This window comes from Mytilus californianus, unplaced genomic scaffold, assembly GCF_021869535.1.
Source record: "Mytilus californianus isolate M0D057914Y unplaced genomic scaffold, xbMytCali1.0.p SCAF_7, whole genome shotgun sequence".
In the NCBI taxonomy this organism is placed as follows: domain Eukaryota; kingdom Metazoa; phylum Mollusca; class Bivalvia; order Mytilida; family Mytilidae; genus Mytilus; species Mytilus californianus.
In genome coordinates, this window is record NW_026262723.1 from 91,540,612 (window position 1) to 91,553,866 (window position 13,255).

The 13,255-nt window shown below is 33.7% G+C and overlaps 1 protein-coding gene across 2 annotated transcripts in view; it reads left to right on the forward strand.

The window, feature by feature from the left end:
* LOC127708674 (heterochromatin protein 1-binding protein 3-like) overlaps positions 1-13,255 on the forward strand; it is a 35,048-nt gene continuing 21,793 nt past the window's right edge. Inside the window, exon 1 of one of the 2 annotated variants that reach the window (XM_052213776.1) lies at positions 1-98. The gene's annotated coding sequence lies outside the window, so the exon portion shown is untranslated. The remainder of the gene's footprint in view (positions 99-13,255) is intronic. The other variant, XM_052213775.1, reaches the window with a different exon arrangement.

A 13,255-nucleotide genomic window follows, 5' to 3' on the forward strand; every position in this document is an offset into this window, starting at 1 on the left:
AGCTATGCTTCCAAGCGTTTCCTCCTATCAGTTAAGGACGTCATTAGCATTGGCATTTTATGTACAAGCTGACCTACTTTGCTGTGCTGCAAGAAGAGGTAGGTTTATAAACTTGGTGTGAAAACACACAATTTCCATGTTTTTATTATTGCATCTATTTTTTGCAAGCGAAATAAGCCGGACCATTCGTTTTCTCTCATTGATTCTCCTTACTCGGTAAGGCACTTTTCAAATTTTGATTACATTTCTACATGCAGGTGTAATTTAGCAACAACAGTTATTATTGTATTGGTATAACTGAGATGCATCAATATTTCTCGACGTAGGTTAATTTGATTTTAGACCATAAACATGCGATCGACACAGCATTTTTTTTTGTATCGATGTATTTATAGTAAGCAGACTGGTCACGTGAGCAGAGGCCCATTCAGGTTTTTTTTTCAGACAATAATAATAAGGGACTTGTACTCACTTACTTTTAATTTTATAATGCATGGAATACTCTTTAACACATATGTTAATAATGTGAGAGTTGAAACGCTTGAGTTCTTTTTCTTCTGTATACATAGGCATGGTGTATAGCGAATTTATCAACTTTTGTATATTAAACCTCCAAATCATTTTGCAAATTGAATATTAAAAAAAAATTAGTCCTGTTTAATTAAGTAATAATTGCTGTCAGTTACTGTAAGATAGGATTATGGACAATAACTGATGCATTGCTGGAATAGAGCATATTGCTATTATCTTCATACAGATACTTATATTTCGTTTATAATAATATAACTATTTTGTTTGATCCGATTAAGGGCATCAAATGGAATAGAATAGCTAGTGTTTTATTGCTAATCACAGCGCCCAAAGTGATCTGAATAATTACATTAGATTAATATACAATGATTACAAATATTTAATGAATTCAATCAAAACCAGCAATAAAATCAGCTGCATTGAATATATCAGTATACAGTAACCCAGTTTCATAATACTGACAAGCTGGAACAAACCCACCAGCCACTTCTAACTATAATTGTAATAAAGGATTATTGTAATTTGATATGAAAAAACTATCAGTTGAATATAATGATTGTAGAAATTCCTGCCTTTTTAGCTCACCTGGCCCAAAGGGCCAAGTGAGCTCAGGGATGATTCCACTATATAGTTTAGGGCCGCTTAGCGGCCCGTAAATCGGCCGGCGGCCCCAAAAAATTTAAGTGAATATAAATTCCCAATTCAAGAAAAATAAAATAAAAATTGATATTTTCGGAAATGTTTCCATCATCGATTTAGGCAACTATAATTTTTCCTAGTTTGTCGTCAAAACGGTTTAAAATCCGGATAAGAATGCTGTCAACGATTTCACTTTATTAACAACAATTAAATTATGTCAACATGTGGCCTTAATGATTTGATGTTATTAGAGTATTTGATCTCGTAAAAGCAGATCGCCCAGCAGGTTGATAAAAAGATGCTTTTTGTCAAAATGGGTGTCATCAAGGCAGACATCAACATCGACAGAGAGCAAAATTCAAATTTTGATATAACATTGATGAATAAATGTTAATGGGCGACGATCTCGTAAAAGGAGATCGCCCAGCAGAGCCGGTTATATAATATGATGAAAACTTTGTAAAATAAATTATTTTATATTTTGTCAGGCTCTATTTCCGCAAAAGTCATAAGTTTGAGTGTTTTTGAAAATTCATGTGGATGATAGATCATTCATGAAATTATTAATACGATGTCAACATTATGGAACTGTTTCAAAAGTTGTGAAGATGATCAAAATAATATTAAAATACAATGTTCAATGCTTTAATTTCCTGTTTCTTAGAGTGACACCAAAAGTTAAACTATGGCAACCTTCTACATATTAAATAGCAAGCAAAAATCACAAAATATCTTATCAATTATAAAGTATATAAACTTTCGTAATTGCTTTGACAATTGGCCAGTTCAATTTGAAATCACTTTGAATCAAGGTAAATTTATAAAGAGGGGCGTAAAGGGGGGGTATCTGCATGGAAGAATGCGAAATAAAATTGCCATTTCACGATGAACGAACAATTAAAAATTTCTTGCACGTTGATCTTTTTACCGATTTCACGAACCACGGTGAATAACGAATCTTTTTCACGGCTGCATGTGAAATAAAAATGGCAAAACTAGTTGCACGAAAAAAACCCTTTACCACCCTCTATAAAGATGATCTGTTGTTGAAAAAAATACCTAAATGGATGATTTTTTTCAGTGGTTTATGTTAGCTGATATATATATTATTGTAAAAGGCCTAGGTTACCATAGCTACATTGTAAGATGCAAGCCTACAAAAGATGGTGCATCATGTGCAATGATCTTTTAATGTGACAACTTCCCTGGTCTCAATCAAATAACTGTCAAGCGATCTGGTTTTCACATATGATATATACATCCTATTCAGTAGCCCATCCAGAATTATTCAAAATGTTACAACTTCTTACATCAGTGTACAGATGAAACTTAATATACATTTTCCGTTTTTACAGGAAAATAATGTTATTTCACCTTAGATTTTATGCACAAAAAATTCCCAATTGGGATAAAAATTCCCAATTTGATGGTCAAGGGACCCATTTGAAAACAGCTGGGATCATCCCTGGAGCTTTTCTCATCACTGTCGTCCGTCGTCGTCTGTTAACTTTTACAAAAATTTTCTCCTCTGAAACTACTGTGCCAAATTTAACCAAACTTGGCCACAATCATCACTAGGGTATCTAGTTTAAAAAATGTGTCCAATGACCCCGCCTGCCAACCAAGATGGCCGACATGGCTAAAAATAGAACATATGGGGTAAAATGCAGTTTTTGGCTTATATCTCTGAAACTAAAGCATTTAGAGAAAATCTAACAACGAGTAAAAATGTTCATCAGGTTGAGATCTATCTGCCCTGAAATTTTCAGATGAATCAGACAATCCGTTGTTGGGTTGCTGCCCCTGAATTAGTAATTTTAAGGAAATTTTGCAGTTTTTATACGACCGCAAAAAAATTTTGAGGTCGTATATTGGTATGACGTTGGCGTCGTCGTCGTCGTCGTCGTCGTCCGAATACACAATGGTTTTCGCACTCTAACTTTAGTTTAAGTGAATGGATCTCTATGAAATTTCACCATAAGGTTCAATACCACAATAGGAAGGTGGGGATTGATTTTGGGGGTTATGGTACCAACAGTTAAGGAATTAGGGGCCAAAAAGGGGCCGAAAATAAGCATTTTTGTAACTTCCAGACATAACTTGTGTGTTAGCATATGGATCTCTTTGACATTGTACCACAAGATTCCATATCACAAAGGGTCAATGCTGGGATTGATTTTGGGGTTAATTGCCTCAAAATTTTAGGAATAAGGGGCCAAAAGGGGGCAAAAAACAAGCATTTTTCTAGTTTCATGACAATAACTTGTGTGTAAGTGTATGGATCTTTCTGAAATTTTACTACAAGGTTCCATTTCACAAAGGGAAAGCTGGAATTGAGTGTTGTGGTAATTGCCCAAAACGTTTAGTAATAAGGGGCCTAAAAAGGGGTTTAAAATAAGCATTTTTTAGTTTCTAGACAATAACTTGTGTTCAAGTGTATGGATCTCTCTAAAATTGTATTACAAGGTACCATACCACAAAGGCAAGGCTGTTATTGAGCTTGGTTTGGGGGGAAAGGGGGGTGGGGGTGATGAATCATAAGGGGGGCGGGGGTCAAAAAAGGGGTAATTTTTTTTTTTCCTTTTTTTTTTGTTTAAAATTTACATTTTAAGTTAGTTATTTTTTATCACGAAGAGAAAGTAGGAATTGAGTTTTGGGGTTAATTGCTCAAACATTTATGAATAAGGGGCCAAATATTGGTCAAAAATAAGGATTTTTTTAGTTTGCAACAAAAACTTGTGTTCAAGTGTATGGATCTCTGTGAAATTGTATTGCAATGTACCATACCACAAATTGAAGGTTGTGATTGAGGTGGGGGATGATGAATCAAAAGGGGGTTGAAAAAATGTGTGGGAGGTAGGATTTTTTTTTTTCCTTTTTTTTTCTTTAAAATTTTCCATTTAAAGATGGTTGTTTCAGATTTATATATGAAAGAAAATAATAATGATACGGTTATATATCATGAGGATTTGAAATTTAAAATTATGTATATTGGAAATTTAAGTTACATTGGAAAGTAATAATTGGCTTTGGAGGGGGGGGGTTATGGCTCTAATGTTTAAGGAATAAGGGGAAAAAAGGTTAAAAAACAAGGGTTTCCATTTTAATAGACAAATAATTGAGTAAAGAACATTATTTAAAAGCAGTGTAAGGTTGGTAATTCAAACTCATTTAAATATCTCATCTACACTGCTTTTAAATTATGTAAATTGGAAATTTGCCAATAACTTTATTGTTAATAAATGCATTGGAAATTTGCCAACAATTTTAGTGTAATAAACTTCATTGGAAATTTGCCAATATAAAATTTTGCTGATGAAGGTTTTTTGTTTACCTTTAGCCTTGACTATGAAGTCATTTTCTATTTTTATAGCCTTATGATGTAGTTGAATTATTTAATACTTTTATGATGTGTTTAAATGGGGTTTTATCATGTTTATGGTTGCAAATTTATTGTTTTAGTATAATAAACTCCATTTAAAATTTGCCAATAAAAAAATTTTTTGTTTATTTTTAGCTATGATTATGATGTCATTTTCTATTTTACTTTTATGGTTGCAAAGAAATTTTTATTTTTAGATATTACTGTTAAATGATGCTGATTAAGGTTTTTGCTATGTTTAGCCATGACTATGATGTCATTTTCTATTTTAATATCTGTTATGATGTATTTAAATGGGCTTTTATGGTTAGAAAGGAATTTTATTTTTAGATATTACTATAAAATGTTGCTGATGCTGATTAAGGATTTTGTTTATTTTTAGCCATGACTATGATGTCATTTTCTATTTTAATACCTTTATGATGTAATTTCCATTTTTAGATATTACTGTTAAATGATGCTGATTAAGGGTTTTTAGCTATGTTTAGCCATGACTATGATGTCATTTTCTATTTTAATATCTTTATGATGTATTTAAATGGGCTTTTATGGTTACAAAGGAATTTTATTTTTATACGACCGCAAAAAAATTTTGTGGTCGTATATTGGTATGACGTTGGCGTCGTCGTCGTCGTCGTCGTCCGGCGTCGTCGTCGTCCGGCGTCGTCGTCCGAAAATACATATTGGTTTTCGCACTCTAACTTTAGTTTAAGTGAATGGATCTTTTTGAAATTTGACCATAAGGTTAAATACCACAAAAGGAAGGTTGGGATTGATTTTGGGGGTTATGGTACCAACAGTTAAGGAATTAGGGGCCAAAAAGGGGCCAAAAATGAGCATTTTCTAGTTTCCAGACAATAACTGTGGAACGGTGTATGGATCTCTCTGAAATTATACTACAAGTTTCCATACCACAAAGGGATGGTTAGGATTTGCTTTGGGGGGTTATGGCTCAAACCGTTTAGGAATTAGGGGCAAAAAAGGGGGAAAAACAAGGTTGTCCTGGTTAATGGACAAATACTTTAGTACAAAACATAATTTAAAGCAGTGTAAGGGAGATAAATCAAATACATCATTGAAATTATCTCCCTTACACTGCTTTTAAATTATGTATAAGCATTTTATTCATTTTTTTATTAAGTGTCTAATTTACTGAAGACAACTTTAGGCATGCATATTACATAGTAAATAAAGCACAAGTGTTACTCATGAAAAAGTACTTTTTTCTACGTAAATTAAATTGAGTTTTAATTTTCATACTACCGCAAAAAAATTTTGCGGTCGTATATTGGTATGACATCGTCGTCGTCGTCGTCATCCGAAGACACATTGGTTTTCGCACTCTAACTTTAGTTTAAGTGAATGGATCTCTATCAAATTTTACCATAAGGTTCAATACCACAAAAGAAAGGTGGGGATTTATTTTGGGGGTTATGGTACCAACAGTTAAGGTATTAGGGGCCAAAAAGGGGCCAAAAATAAGCATTTTTATACGACAACGCAACAAAATTTTGTGGTCGTATATTGGTATGACGTTGGCGTCGTCGTCGTCGTCCGGCGTCGTCGTCGTCCGAAGACACATTGGTTTTCGCACTCTAACTTTTGTTTAAGTGAATGGATCTTTTTGAAATTTGACTATAAGGTTAAATACCACAAAAGGAAGGTTGGGATTGATTTTGGGAGTTATGGTACCAATAGTTAAGGAATAAGGGGCCAAAAATAAGCATTTTCTAGTTTCCAGACAATAACTGTGGAACGGTGTATGGATCTCTCTGAAATTATACTACAAGTTTCCATACCACAAAGGGATGGTTAGGATTTGCTTTGGGGGGTTATGGCTCAAACCGTTTAGGAATTAGGGGCAAAAAAGGGGGAAAAACAAGGTTGTCCTGGTTAATGGACAAATACTTTAGTACAAAACATAATTTTAAGCAGTGTAAGGGAGATAAATCAAATACATCATTGAAATTATCTCCCTTACACTGCTTTTAAATTATGTATAAAGTAATGGTTAAGGTTACAATACACCATTAGATTTTATGGGCGCAGCCATTTTATGAGCATAACATGGTATTCAGAATTAAGAGTATAGCTAATCCTGATTGGTTGATATGTGCGCCCGTTATTTTTTGTTATTAGAGACTTCGTGCATTCTGCATTATACCAAAGGCCAAATAAATTATTTTCCTTAGCCCTAACGGAACTGAGATGTCTTTTAAACGCTAGGATGAGACACGTATTTTTAAGTGCAAAATTGATAGGCATGGGAGATAAGTACAAATTACGCTAAGAAAAGCAACGCGAACCTATATTTTTTGGACCAAAAAATACTGTCCTAATAACTTTTCTTTAATTCTAGCAAGGTTTCGTTAAAAAAATCAACTTTCTGAAGTCTGTATCTCGAAAAAGGCTATCATTGTCGCCTATGGGGAAATTAATTGTTTATTTCAATCTATACAGCGTCGACATTTCTTTATCATAGTGCTCAAAAAGTGTCAAAAACAGTAATTTTACTTGATAATTGATGTGAAACCGTATTTTTTGGTGACAAATGAATTATTGATTGATTAGTTTTTATACGACCGCAAAAAAATTTTTGTGGTCGTATATTGGTATGACTTTGGCGTCGTCGTCGTCGTTGTCGTTGTCGTCGTCCTCTGGCGTCGTCCGGCGTCGTCCGAAGACACATTGGTTTTCGCACTCTAACTTTAGTTTAAGTGAATGGATCTCTATGAAATTTTAACACAAGGTTCAATACCACAAAAGGAAGGTTGGGATTGATTTTGGGGGTTATGGTACCAACAGTAAAGGAATTAGGGGCCAAAAAGGGGCCAAAAATAAGCATTTTTGTAACTTCCAGACATAACTTGTGTGTTAGTGTATGGATCTCTCTGACATTGTACCACAAGGTTCCATATCACAAAAGGAATGCTGGGATTGATTTTGGGGGTAATTGCCTCAAAATTTTAGGAATTAGGGGCCAAAAAAGGGGCAAAAAACAAGCATTTTTCTAGTTTCATGACAATAACTTGTGTGTAAGTGTATGGATCTTTCTGAAATTGTACTACAAGGTTCCATACCACAAAGGGAAAGCTGGAATTGAGTTTTGGGGTAACTGCCGAAACGTTTAGGAATTGGGGGCCAAAAAGGGGCCAAAAATAAGCATTTTTCTAGTTTCCAGACAATAACTTGTGTTCAAGTGTATGGATCTCTCTGAAATTGTACTGCAAGGTACCATACCACAAAGGGAAGGCTGGGATTGAGTTTGGGGGTGATGAATCATAAGGGGGTTCAAAAAATTGGGGGGGGATTTTTTTTTTTCCTTTTTTTTCTTTTTTTCCTTTTTTTTTTCTTTTAAAATTTTCCATTTTAAGTTGGTTATTTCTGATTTATATTTAAAAGCAAATAATAATGATATGGTAGGAGATACACACCAAACAGGATGTGTAAATTATTATATAATAAGTATTGTGCCATAGCAAGAAATTTTCAATTGCACAGTATTGCACAATAGCAAGAAATCTTCAATTGCACAGTATTGCGCAATAGCAAGAAATCTTCATTTGCACAGTATTGCGCAATAGCAAGAAATATCCAATAGCACAATATTGCGCAATAGCAAGAAATTGTCAATTGTACAGTATTGCGCAATAGTAAGAAATATTTAATTGCACTGTATTGTGCAAAAGAAGATACTTCGTATAAATTGCTTATTTCTTGACCAATTTCAATGGGGTTTTATTCTTGAATTCTTGGGGTTCTTTAATATGCTGAATCTAACTGTGTATTTAGTTTTTGGATTTTGGGCCCCGTTTTTAAATTGGTCCACATTGAGGTCCAAAGGGTCCAAAATTAAACTTTGTTTGATTTCATCAAAAATTGAATTATTGGGGTTCTTTGATATGCCGATTCTAACCGTGTATTTAGATTCTTAATTTTTGGTTCCGTTTTCAAATTGGTCTACATTAAGGTCCAAAGGGTCCAAAATTAAACTTAGTTTGATTTTAACAAAAATTGAATTCTTAGGGTTCTTTGATATGCTGAATCTAAACATGTATTTAGATTTTTGATTATGGGCCCAGTTTTCAAGTTGGTCCAAATCGGGGTCCAAAATTAAACTTTGTTTGATTTCAACAAAAATTGAATATATGGGGTTCTTTGATATGCTGAATCTAACTGTGTATTTAGTTTTTGGATTTTGGGCCCCGTTTTTAAATTGGTCCACATTGAGGTCCAAAGGGTCCAAAATTAAACTTTGTTTGATTTCATCAAAAACTGAATTATTGGGGTTCTTTGATATGCCGAATCTAACCGTGTATTTAGATTCTTAATTTTTGGTTCCGTTTTCAAATTGGTCTACATTAAGGTCCAAAGGGTCCAAAATTAAACTTAGTTTGATTTTAACAAAAATTGAATTCTTAGGGTTCTTTGATATGCTGAATCTAAACATGTATTTAGATTTTTGATTATGGGCCCAGTTTTCAAGTTGGTCTAAATCGGGGTCCAAAATTAAACTTTGTTTGATTTCAACAAAAATTGAATAAATGGGGTTGTTTGATGTGCTGAATCTAACCATGTATTTAGATTTTTGATTTTTGGGCCCCGTTATCAACTTTGTCCACATTGAGGTCAAAAGGGTCCAAAATTAAACTTTGTTTGATTTCATCAAAAATTGAATTCTTGGGGTTCTTTGATATGCTGAATCTAACCATGTATTAAGATTTTGGATATTGGACCATGATAGGTGAATGTCCAATTTAAAATTTTTAAGTTCTTAGACCACATTCATTTTGTGTCAGAAACCTATGCTGTGTCAAATATTTAATCACAATCCAAATGCAAAGCTGTATCAAGCTTGAATGTTGTGTCCATACTTGCCCCAACTGTTCAGGGTTCGACCTCTGCGGTCGTATCAAGCTGCGCCCTGCTGGGGAGCATTTTATTACTTATTATCTTGAATATTATTATAGATAGAGATAAACTGTAAACAGCAATAATGTTCAGCAAAGTAAGATCTACAAATAAGTCAACATGAACAAAATGGTCAATTGACCCCTTACAAAAATCTTCTCTTCTGAAACTACTCGGCCAAATTTAACCAGACTTGGCCACAATCATCACTAGGGTATCTAGTTTAAAAAATGTGTCCACCAATGAAGATGGCGGACATGGCTAAAATAGTACATAGGGGTAAAATGCAGTTTTTGGCTTATATCTCTGAAACTAAAGCATTTAGAGCAAATTTGACAATGGGTTAATATGTTCATCAGGTTAAGATCTATCTGTCCTTCAGATGATAGCAGTTTTTGCTTATTATCTTGAATATTATTATAGATAGAGATAAACTGTAAACAGCAATAATGTTCAACAAAGTAAGATCTACAAATAAGTCAACATGACCAATATGGTCAATTGACCCCATAAGGAGTTATTGCCCTTTAAAGTCAAATTTAACAATTATTCGTAAATTTTTATAATCTTTTACAAAAATCTCTCCTGAAATAACTGAGACAAATTTAACCAAACTTGGCCACAATCATCACTAGGGTATCTAGTTTAAAAAATGTGTCCGATGACCCTGCCTGCCAACCAACATGTCAGACATGGCTTAAAATAGAAATTAGGGGTAAAATGCAGTTTTTGACTTATATCTCTGAAACTAAAGCAAATGTATAACGGTTGCATTATTTCATGCATCAATTGTAAATAGAAATATCAGGTGAGCGACACAGGCTCCTTTGAGCCTCTAGTTTTAAATAGTGAGACAAGATATTCATACAGTAGCAGGGGCAGATAACAATTCATCAAAATGATGAGTTGGTTTTGCAATGTTGCTAATGGTAAGCAACCCAAATTTGTTGAAAATTCACCAATATCATCATATATATCAATCATGTGAACTTGAAACATTTAGACATACGAAGGGAATAGCTGCATGAGGATGTTACATAAAAAACACTGTGCAACGTAATTTAGCGCCAAAAAGGGAAATGAGATAAAAATCAGTTTTCTGGTTTAAACTGAATAATAAGATCAGTGATCCTCAATTTTAGCTCACCTAGCCAGTGGGAACGGCATCGCTTGGCATCAATTGTCCGTCATCATCATCCTTGTCTGATGACTTTTACAAAATCATCTCCTCTTAACTACTTGGCCAAATTGAACATAATCTGGCCACAATCATCATTGAGGTATGTAGTGAAAAAATTGGTTCAATAATCCTGCAGGCCAACAAACATGGCTGACAAGGCATAATAGAGAACATTGGGGTAAAATGCAAGTTTTTATTGTCTATTATTTTGAAAATGTTTATAGAAAGAGAAAATGTGTTTGGGGCAATAATGTTCAAATGTCAAGATTAACTTTATTGACCATAATTGTCGGACAACTCTTTATAGAAGTTATTCCAATATTCAAAAGTTTTTCTAATTATTTGAAAATTAAAGTAGAGAGAAACTTTTTGGAAAAAAATTATCAACAAGACAAGATCTACAGCTTAGAAAATAAGGCCGAAATCGTCAATTGACTCCATATTGGCATAACTGGAGTTTTCGATGTTTTGTACGCTTTATTTTGGGGTTTGGGCAGAAACTATATATAAGAATGAGAGAAACTGTGAACAGCAAATTAAGATCTTCAATAAGGTCAACAATCTGAAATTGTCATCCTTATCCTTATAGTGATCCAGACAAACTGTAAAAAGCAAAATCAAAGTTGCTTTCTTTAAAAAAAGAAAAGCAATACATGAACCCGAGACCACTGACTGGTCACCAAATATTTTTTACTGAATTTATTTTTGCTTTTGATTTGAAATAATTGACTGTTAATAGAATGAGGTAATGAAGATATTAAAACACCTTTATTGAAAATATGTTATTGTGTGTAGATTCATACACAAGTCAATTAAATCCACTGTTCGATTTTGGTTGTAAATAGAAAGTTGTATACAGCTACCATTTGAAATTACCTTTTAAGGCTTGAATATTTTATTTATTACCTGGGAGTTTACATCATTTTTTCTCAGTGTTTTAAGTACAAAGACCTAATCCTATTGCAATTCTCATTTTCTGCAAACTGGATGTCTAAAGCAAATTGCACAGACCAATCAAGATATAAAGTTCAGCACTCAGTTTGCTTTATAATCCGGATGCATTTATTTTATCTTTCATATCTTCATATTTTGTTTCCTGGATGCTTTAAATTATTCTTATATTCATTGAAGCTGCCTGTACTCATGGAACAGGGTGGTATAGAGAAATTGAAAGTCCAATTTTCATGTGAAGTGTTACTCTGTGACACAAATTATCAGAAGATTTCGTATTTTGTTCTTGAGAGTAACACACCAGCTTCATTAGGACCTCTCATATACTGACAATTATTTTGGTCAGATAAAACATTTCAAATTTTAAGGATTTCCTGAAGTAACTTCAATCAATTAAAAAATTTGACAGGAAAACTTAGTTTTTGTCGAGCCTGTGACTTTTGTCACAGAAAGCTTGACATAGGGATAGTGATCTGGCGGCGTCGGCGTTAGCTAACTTCTTAAAAGCTTTATATTTTAGAAGGTGGAAGGTGTGGATGCTTCATACTTTGTATATGGATGCCTCATGTTACGAAGTTTCTGTCAGTCACAGGTTCAATGTCCTTGACCTCATTTTCATGGTTCAGTGACTACTTGAAAAAAAAGTTAAGATTTTTTGTAATGTTAAATTCTCTCTTATTATAAGTAATAGGATAACTATATTTGGTATGTGCGTACCTTGCAAGGTCCTCATGCCTGTCAGACAGTTTTCACTTGACCTCGACCTCATTTCATGAATCAGTGAACAAGGTTAAGTTTTGGTGGTCAAGTCCATATCTCAGATACTATAAGCAATAGGTCAGTATATTCGGTGTATGGAAGGACTGTAAGGTGTACATGTCCAACTGGCAGGTGTCATCTGACCTTGACCTCATTTTCATAGTTCATTGGTTATAGTTAAGTTTTGTGTTTTGGTCTGTTTTTCTTATACTGTATGCAATAGGTCTACTATATTTGGTGTATGGAAGGACTGTAAGGTGTACATGTCTAGCTGGCAGGTATCATCTGACCTTGACCTCATTTTCATGGTTCAGTGGTCAAAGTTAAGTTTTTGAGTTTTGGTCTTTTTTTCAAATACTATATGCAAAAGTTCAACTATATTTGGTGTATGGAAATATTTTATGATCTATTTGTCAGTCACACAGGTTTTTTTTTACCTTGGCCTCATTTTCAAGGTTCATTGCTCAGTGTTAAGTTTTTGTGTTTTGGTCTGTTTTTCTTAAACAATAAGCAATAGGTCAACTATATTTGTTGTATGGAAGAATTGTTAGCTGTACATGCCTGCCTAGCATGGTTCATCTGACCTTTAACATTTTCATGGTTCATTGGTCAATGTTTAGTTTACTTGGTTAATGTTAAGTTTATGTGACAGTTGTAATAAAGCTTTATATTTAGGACTATCAACATAATATCAATGATTAGTAAAGAAGGCGAGACATTTCAGCGTGTGCACTCTTGTTGAAAAATATCTTGTTTTCATAAGTCTTGTGAATACTCGAACATGCACTCAAAAGAACCAATTTATATAAAAAGTTTTATGTTTGGTAAAAATCAATAAACTCATCATGGACACATGGTCAGGATTAAAGTTTTGTACGCCAGACGCACGTTTCGACTACAAA